The sequence below is a fragment of the Triticum aestivum genome, chromosome 7B (genome assembly GCF_018294505.1).
Source record: "Triticum aestivum cultivar Chinese Spring chromosome 7B, IWGSC CS RefSeq v2.1, whole genome shotgun sequence".
NCBI classification, from domain to species: Eukaryota; Viridiplantae; Streptophyta; class Magnoliopsida; order Poales; family Poaceae; genus Triticum; species Triticum aestivum.
Window position 1 is genome coordinate 258,881,926 of NC_057813.1, and position 8,730 is coordinate 258,890,655.

The 8,730-nt window shown below is 42.5% G+C and overlaps 2 long non-coding RNA genes across 3 annotated transcripts; both read left to right on the plus strand.

Annotated features, from left to right (window-relative positions):
• Positions 1 to 2,228: 2,228 nt before the first annotated feature.
• On the plus strand, positions 2,229 to 4,349 carry LOC123161435 (uncharacterized). Of its 2 annotated transcripts, none has more exons than XR_006480696.1 (6): positions 2,229 to 2,654; positions 2,765 to 2,967; positions 3,049 to 3,168; positions 3,237 to 3,445; positions 3,605 to 3,682; positions 4,071 to 4,349. It is a non-coding gene; the product is annotated as an uncharacterized lncRNA (long non-coding RNA). The 2 variants fall into 2 exon arrangements; XR_006480695.1 differs by having other exon boundaries at positions 2,230 to 2,654; positions 3,075 to 3,168.
• An 81-nt stretch (positions 4,350 to 4,430) lies between these two features.
• On the plus strand, positions 4,431 to 7,630 carry LOC123161436 (uncharacterized). Its single transcript, XR_006480697.1, has 4 exons — positions 4,431 to 5,049; positions 5,140 to 5,707; positions 6,247 to 6,341; positions 7,089 to 7,630. It is a non-coding gene; the product is annotated as an uncharacterized lncRNA (long non-coding RNA).
• The last annotated feature ends 1,100 nt before the right edge of the window (positions 7,631 to 8,730 follow it).

Consider the following 8,730-nt stretch of genomic DNA (forward strand, 5'->3'; position numbering starts at 1 on the left):
GTTGGACGGCTAACAGCCAATGTACTTCTCAGACCTGCTAATAAACCGAGCAGTTCTCACCGGCGGCGTTCTTCTTCTTAATGGAATCTTAGCAGCTCTCCTGCTAACTTCCAAATAAACACCCTCTTTCAGGGAGCAAACTATTTGGCTTGCCTACCAAAACCGTTGTTGCACATCATAGAGGCCGTGTGGCTGGGGTTGCAGCATGCCCATAGGTGCTTACTTTCGGACCAACTGGAGGAGACAATGGACCCAACACCTAATCAATTGCTCCTTCTTGGGCACCTTGTGGATTCAATTGACCACCAAGCTGCCTGTTGTCGAAGAAAACTTTGTGGACTAGCCGCAGCAGGCCATCCAATATGCCCTGACCTCTACTTGAAAGGATGCCGCCGCTCCGATGATTGTGCCACTGTGTTGTGGTGAATGCAGAGTTCAAAATTCATCATGCAAATATGAAAAAAGTTCCGCATTAGTCTCACAGCAATGTTTTCCTTTTCACATTGATTGATGCAGTAGACGTGATTCTCAATGTATGTTCTTCTCTGGACCCAAAAGGGTAGAGACTAGCACCAAACTTTACAGGCTTGGTCATGTAGATTTTCACTAATCAATAAATGCGTATTTTCTACAGCTTCATTAAGCTGACAATTAATGCATGGTCATTGTTTTGTTTTGTTTTTCGAAAAGGGGGATTACCCCCGATGATCATTGTTTGGTGGATCTTTCTACACTGAAATGAAGTATGCCAGATCAAGCTGCAAACGTCAAAACCTGTAATTAGTGGAATAAATTAGCTGGACAGGTTGGTTGGCTGCATTCAGTCTGGGTGTACTACTGCATTCTTTTGTTTATTAAGAAGATAGGAGGCGGTATTTGTCTAATAATGTAACTTTTCCACCAAATTCAAAAGGTTTAAAATATGGTACGGTTCAGAACTTTGTATCCTCCTCACTCTGATAAATGCGAAACGCATGCGAAATTCCGAATGTGGCACCGTAGAAATCGAAATTAATGAGTGCACTTGTCGATCCATAAACCCTAATTTCAGCTCCGCACAAGATGCAAAGCTTGCGAGTGCCCAAGAAACTACGCACTGATTTTGTATCAAACAGTACATTATGGCTTCATAAAGTTAGGGTTCAGAGGAATACCTCTCCCCAGGGGTAAAATTTCGGAGAACCAGAGATCCTCTGCCGCGGTCTGCGATCCCAGAGGGCGGCTCCCCGCCGTGTTTACTTGTCTTCGCCTGCCCTTGCCCTCTCGGCCTCCCCGGCGTTCGGGTGCTGGGGAAAACGAACCGGCCAACTGATTCATGGGCCTCCTGCTGGACTGCGTTCTCTCTGCCTCGTAAAGAAGATTTTCCCAAATGAGGCCTCCCGCTCTTTGAGGCCCATTTACTACATCTGATTTGGTTCCCCTTTTTTTAAGAATTTGATGCTTTTTCTTCAAAAAAATCGCATTAATAAAAAATGTAGTAAAATAAATTCAAAATATTCTTTTTTGCAGGAAATTCAAAATATCCTATATAGAATAAAAGAATGCTAAATCAAAATTTTGAACTAAATACATTATAGAATTGTGTACAAATAGAAATTCATCATCATCATATATCTCTACTCCTAATATAGCAGTTGGTGAATAATCTTCCAGTTTTTTTTCGCTGGTTTTAGTTTTTTTTCGCTGGTTTTATTTCGTCCCACCACTTTCGCTGGTTTTTTTTCGTCTCTTCCCCCACTGCATCCCATCCCACGCAACCACAAAAAAACAAACGACCAGCAAAAAAAAACCATGGACCCCATCCTTCGTTGCCCCCTCCCATCGATCCCATCGACCCCCGCCGCCGCCGTCCGAGGGGGAGACGACGCCACCGCCGCCGTTCGAGGGGGAGACGCCGCCGCCGCCGCCTCTGCAAGGCAGGGCGGTTTGAATCCTGCCGCCGCCGAACTCCGGATCTCCTCGATCTCCTCGATCTCAAGCGCCGGCAGCATCACCTGGATCTCCTCGAGCCAGGGCCCTCCGCGCGCCAGCACCTTTCCCATCGCGCGCGATCTGTCCGCTCCGACACACGGTGAGCGCGCTACCCCCGCCTTGTCACCGACGTCCTGATCCATCAGCGGCAATGGCGGCTCCTTCTGGCGGATCAAGGCGCGGAGACCCGTGGGATCCCCTCCTTGGGCAGGACCTCCTCATCTGGTGAGATCCCCTTCCCATATATGATGCCTCAAACCGTTCGGCAAGCACCAATAAGCTTTTTTTACTGAGTAATTAATGTATTGAATGCAAGATTGCATTCTTGCACGGATAGAGAGTGGAACACCACCTTCAGTTTCTCATCTGATCCCACTTGTGGACTCCATGAATGAAGTAAGATAACAATCCATTGGTCAATTACATTGCCTCTTTAGATGGTTTTTAGTGGGCATCAGACTTGGTTTAGATGGCTTTTGTTGTGAAAGAAAACTTATCTTTCTAAAGACTGTACTCTGAATCTTACATCTCATACTTGATTATTTTTTTGCATAATTTTTTTTGGGCCTGATGTGTATCCAACGGCATGTGAGATTAAAGATTTGCATGAGACTGACGATTGTGATTTTGGCCCTGTACTGAATAATTTTGGGAGCGACTGGATGATGATGATTACAAGCCAGGTAACCGAAAGAGTCCTTCTGCCCGTTGGCTAGCTAGCTGTTCTTGTCTTACCATTATATGTCTTCCTTAATATTGATTTGTGAATTATTTCTTTTTTCAGACTATGCAGGAGGACTGCATGTGATGAGTTAAGGCACAAGAACTACGACCATTTTAGCTCCAGCAGTAAGTACACAACTAATCAACAATGCATTTTCACGACCCAGACTTCTGCATTCTGGTTGACAGGCTCGCTGGCACAACCACATAATCTCATGCATTCAGATTGCTAGCTACACGAAATACGCCCAGATCTACGAGTAGGAATCCAAGGTAACACTTATTGCTTACAAGTATTTACTTCATTTTTCTTCATGTAAAAAGAGAATGCAAGCTGAAATATAAAGTCTGCAGATTCCTCATGTATGTTCAATTTCCAGAATAGGAAGAACCATACCAACAACATACATACATATTACAGTTCTGCATTTTAAATTTGAAGACCAAGGCAAAGCCCGATCGATGTAATTGGAGGTGAATGTATGTTTTCTTGCTTGTATTTAATCTTAGAAAACAGAATCTCATCAAGTGAAAATCTGCAGGCATTGCAGTCCAATTGTTCGATTGTAACCAGACGTGTGACTGAATATTGCTTCGAACATGTGATTCTGCAAAGTTGAGGAAGTTGAGGAAGTATGGACTCAGATCCTTTAAGGGTTTGTTTCCATACTGTGGGACAGCAGGATCTGAGTCCCACTATGAGGGATCAACCTTCAGAGATCAGCTACCGGTGTCATACTGCCCCCACAAGGTAAACCCGCCATTTATCTGGGGTCCCAAATTGCAGTGTTTGTCCCTCTTCTTATTAGTCTCTGCGATTTCATTCTTTAGCATATGATGTGGTAGACCGTTTAATCAATTTTCGTGGAGTAAGTAGATGATGCAGATGACAGTTCTACCTCTCTGACAGAAACAAGAACTTTCTAACCAAGGGCATACCTACAAGACAGCAGGAAGTCCTAAGGCACGCATCACACATTCACAAAAGGTATGGAGCTGATATTTTAGATTAGTCTGAAGCTTTGAACCTTACCAACGCCCGTGATTTGACTCTTGGTTCTTGTGATGTCTGAATGAAGTACCAGCAGCCAATCTATGAATGATTTCTCATAGTATGTTACATGCTCTGATGTGATTTATGGCAGTTGTGTTCATCGTTTAACCGATCTAGCAATCTATCTTCAGTTCACTCGAATTGTTTCTTGTTTTGTGGTTACATCTTACATGCATGGTTTGTAGAAGTAAGGGTCCATCTAGCAATCTATTTTCAGTTAGCTAACTACTCCCTCCGTTCCGATTTACTCGTCGTGGTTTTAGTTCTAAATTTGGTGCTATTATTATTCTTAATTTCCTATATTAAAGAAGTATGTTGCCAGCAACCTACTCGGGTCCTCCCTGTGCACATCTGGTGGTGGCTCCTCCTTCTACTTCTTCATGTGCAGATCTATTGGTGGTTCCTCCTCCCCTCCATAGATCTTTATATTTTGCCATTGCTAAAGGTACATGCCTTCATCCTAGAAGAGCCTGATTTTTCTTTTGATTGCATACATCATTAGCTTGCCAGTTTAATAGTCAAATAGGAAATCAAGTTCTTCCTAAGATCATGAACGGATTTTCTATAGTTTGGTTGCAAACTTAATGAACCGGTTCCTCAACATTCCAGATTGTGATGATAAGGTTCACAGGAGATGCAGGTACGTCTTCTGTCCAGAAAGGATAAATTGGTGTCCATTTGACCACAAGCATATGATCTTTGCTCCACAAGGTTGTACTTTGACAAGGCATGATGCTCTTTTTTGTGTAAGTTGACGAACTCTGGTGAATGAATTGCATTTTGTTTCCTTTAATCATGACAGTGTACACGAGTATTTGGCTAATTATTATTGCTTAATTTATGTTTCCATCAAAACAGCGAATTTGCATACGTCTAATTGATATTTGAACTGATGGTATAAAGTAGTTTTGATCTCAAAATATTGAGAAGACATGGATTCAACTAGGGAGGAGTAGAGGAAGACCATGCAAATGAGGGATATGTAAGATATGTGTCCTAGCACCTTTCATAAGGAGTTTTTTTAAGGAGATGTTCATAATAAACCAATTCTGAAAGTGACTTTTCTAGCAAGCATCTAGCAAGGGTGACATGGCATGTATCATCACAAATATACAATGACAAGTGATGTGTATTTGTTCTTCCATTGTTACTTTGGGTTTATTTTAACATATCTCCATAGTGATTTGCTACAAGTTAATTATTTTTGTTTTTTGTTTTTTGTGAAAGTTTTGGCGGGCTGTGAGCTGGATGTGCTATTAGTCATGGTGCCGAGCTTGGATTGAGGAGATGGATAGAAGAAGGTGATTTTTTTCGCACTATGCAATGTTGTACTCCATGACATGAATTGATGATTGTTTCTCCTCGACGCATGCTTGCTTCATCGGTGACAGGTCAATGCGCTTGAGGAGGCGGCAATAGCACACCTGTGGTCCAAATCTAGGTGAATTATTGTGGCTGATCTAGAGGCCTGTCTAGAGAACGGCAGGGCCACAACGTTCGTGCAGCGGTGGCTGTACACACCATCCGGAGGCGAGCAACGGCTGCGCTGGCAGCCGCTTGGAAGGGAAGCGAAGGTCATGGAGGAGGAGGCTATGCATGGCCGAGGAGCAGGTCGTGCGCTGCCGCAGGGACGGGAGAGCCGGCGCCGGCTCCAAGTACGCCATCATCCAAGTTGCACTTGGGCTTCCCTCCAGCAGGTCCACACCGTATCTTAGGTCATGATCGGGCTGACAGCGGTTTGTCCACTACACTCGACCATGTGCTCAGCTGACCTCGATGCCCATATTTTCCTAGACACCATGGCACGAGTACCAACCTCACAGGCTGAACTGATGGATGTTGGTATTTTGATCTTGCTATGTCAAATAGTATGATGTAATCTATGGAGCTGAAGCTATAGCTAGATCTTGATCTTACTGTCATATCCGTGTCAAGCACAAGCCGGCGCCTCTATTTCCGGTGAGGCCAACCATCTAAAATACCTCCTCCATCTTAAATCCATTGATATACTTTTTTGTTACAGGCTTTTTATATATAGATATTAGAATTGGCACTATTTGGAAATATCGCTTAACTGTTGGACCCTTTTTGCAGTATACATCTTGGCTGGCCTCAACATATAGTTTTTTTCTCAAATTATGGGTTTTCTTCTTCTCTCTGTTTGTGCATGGTTTGCTTCTGGTGATCCGTAATGTCAGCGGTGTTGCTGCTTCTAACTTCTACTGATCCATAACAAGTGCATACTATTTCGTTTGGATGGATCTTTATATATTTCACATTTAGTAGAAAAGTTTAGTATGTGAACAGATGGTACTATTGCGGATTCTTTAACATTTTCATGTCTGATGGCATGAACTTATCCATAGTAGGTACATGCAAAGGAACTTGACAAGAGAACAATACTCTTTTGAACAAGGCTAATTTGTTACCTTTAAATATCAGGTCCACACCACACACACACACACCGTAAAAGAGAGATTTATATGTATCTTTTGCAGGATTGACAGCACACGATGAGAAGAAGACATGGTTTACCTCAGAGCTGGGGACTACAGAGGATAGCGTCTTTGTGAATTCAGATAAGAATAATATTGTAAGGTGGCAAGGTATCATGTATACAATCAAGCATTGCAAAGGACTAGCTACTGCCTTGTTTATTTTTCTATGATTGCCCAAAATTTTCTTACTAGAATTTTGAGAAGTTTGGCCATCAGTTCTACTGCTTGGTCATTTTATATATCATGTTGTAGTCTTTCTTTTAATACAAGGTAATATTAATACCATCCATGTACTTTTGTGTTTGCTGTCCAGTACATGGTGACTAATTTTCATATACATTTTGTTTCATATTATCCATGAATATGTTTTTTGTGCTAAAACAAAAATATGGGGGACTGGTCAGCATGCTAGGTCAGAGCAAAGCAAAAACCTGTATAAATGAGTCCCAAGGAGCAAAGATCATTATGTAGAATAGAATATTTTTGCTCCATGAAACCTTCTGGGCTCCATAAATTGTGTTTTTGTGCTCATGCTTGTGCACATTCTATAATTTTGATTCGTTGTTCAGGCATTTGGAGTTCACAGTTATCTAAGTTTCTCTTATGTGTGTTTTCGAAGAATTTGATACTTTAGAGTCTTTCTATTATATTATCTTTGAATCTACTTAGAATAGATTAGTAGTATGATATAGTGAAGTAATCTAATTCAATTTCCTTTTTCATTGCAACCACTTAATTTCAATTGGGTCAAAATAAAAAAGTCGAAGACAATTTTTTTCAGCCATAAGTAGAACACCAGAGCTAATTGATACACCATTTTGAAAATTGATACACTGTTGCAGGGAGAGCACCGCACGCAACAGTGGTCAAGGGCTTAGTGTCTGTTGACCTTGTCCGTGGCCGCTGTTGGTCGGTGAAGGAGGCATGCATGAGGTGGTGCAAGGGCATGCTGGTGACGGAGTCGCGCATGATGAGGCCGGGTGAGTAACGCTCGGGAACTGCCGGGCGCTCAGACTGACGCGGGATGGGGTTGGCGCGGTGACTCAAGGAGGAGGATGTAGTTATGGGGGAGGGAGTGACGATGGAGGGGCTTCGATGGCCCGATGAGACCCTACATCATAATCAAGGAGGACCCTACATCTAAAGGAAACAGAGCAATCTATATCATTAGTCTATTACTGGATTTCTAGAAGGAAAAAGGGATAAATGGTTGTTTCTGCTACTCTACATTTGCTTTAAAATTGGTGTACATATATCAAGAAGAACTTGGTTGCAAAAGTGATCAAACATAAGAGAAAACACAAACACATTGGTTTTGTAATTAAATGCCTAAGATCTTATAATTTTGAATTAAATTGTTTGATTATACAATCAGTTCACATTATTTGGTGTAGCATGTTGTTTAACATTTTAGAGTTCCATCCTTTTAAGTAACGAAATAATGACGAACTCATATTAGTGGATCCATAAAAGTGTATGATATTAGTTTGGCGAGGTTATATAGCAAGGCAATTCTTGTTTGACGAGAATAATGAAAGCAGCAAAAGAAGATAAATTTGGAAAGAAGAGACATTTTTTCGCTCGAAGGTGGGGCTGTAAGGAATCCATGGCATGAGTAAACAAAAGCATCTTGGCCGCCATATAGAAAAACATCTTGGTTGCCTCCTCTCTATCTCGCTCATCTTGTTGCCAGGCATGGAAGAGAGGAGGGAGAGCCGAGGAGCGTGGTGGCCTCTGGCTGTTGCCCGACAAAAGGTAAAGGTCGTGGCACGACTGCCCGTTGCAATGTGCTTGTTTCCCTCCTTACACCCCCACGTCCAACTTGATCTTGGCTATCGCAACGCCGTAGATGACCAAGTTTAGCGCCCGCGCCCGCCGCCCTCTTGTGAATGGCCAACTGATGGCCGAAGGTGGGGAAGGCTTCGATAGTATGATGTGTGTTAGGTGATTGTCAAGAAAAAGATGTGAGTTAGGCATTGTTCTTGATTATTTTAGCTCTGTGAGTAGCGTCTTAAATTTTTTCAAAAGCCCGTGGCAACGCACGGGCGTTTTACTAGTCCTATATAGGAGAAGACATAAGAGCGAACCAGCCTATGGTTGAATGGTTAGAAGGACAGTGGTATCTCCAGCCCACCAGGGTTCAAGTCCTATATTTGACACTGGTACTCGCATTTTTTTGAAATTATTTCAGGCATTCCAGCGATGTGCTCTCAGTGAGAGAAAATGTTCTCGTCGACTACGAAGCATGACGTGGCAACTCAGTCTCTCACCCAACTCAAATTAGAAAGGGTTCTAATGCTGGAAATTTTGAAATTATAAGTTTCATTTGAAACAAAGTTGAAAACATTAAAATCGAAGGGTTCAAACATGTCTCAAAGATGGTGTGCCTCAAATTTAGGAGACGGGAGAATGTCAACCATCTTGTTAGATCTTCCGTTGGGGATGTGTTCTATTTTCAGTGCCCGGGTGTTGTGTTGACGGAGG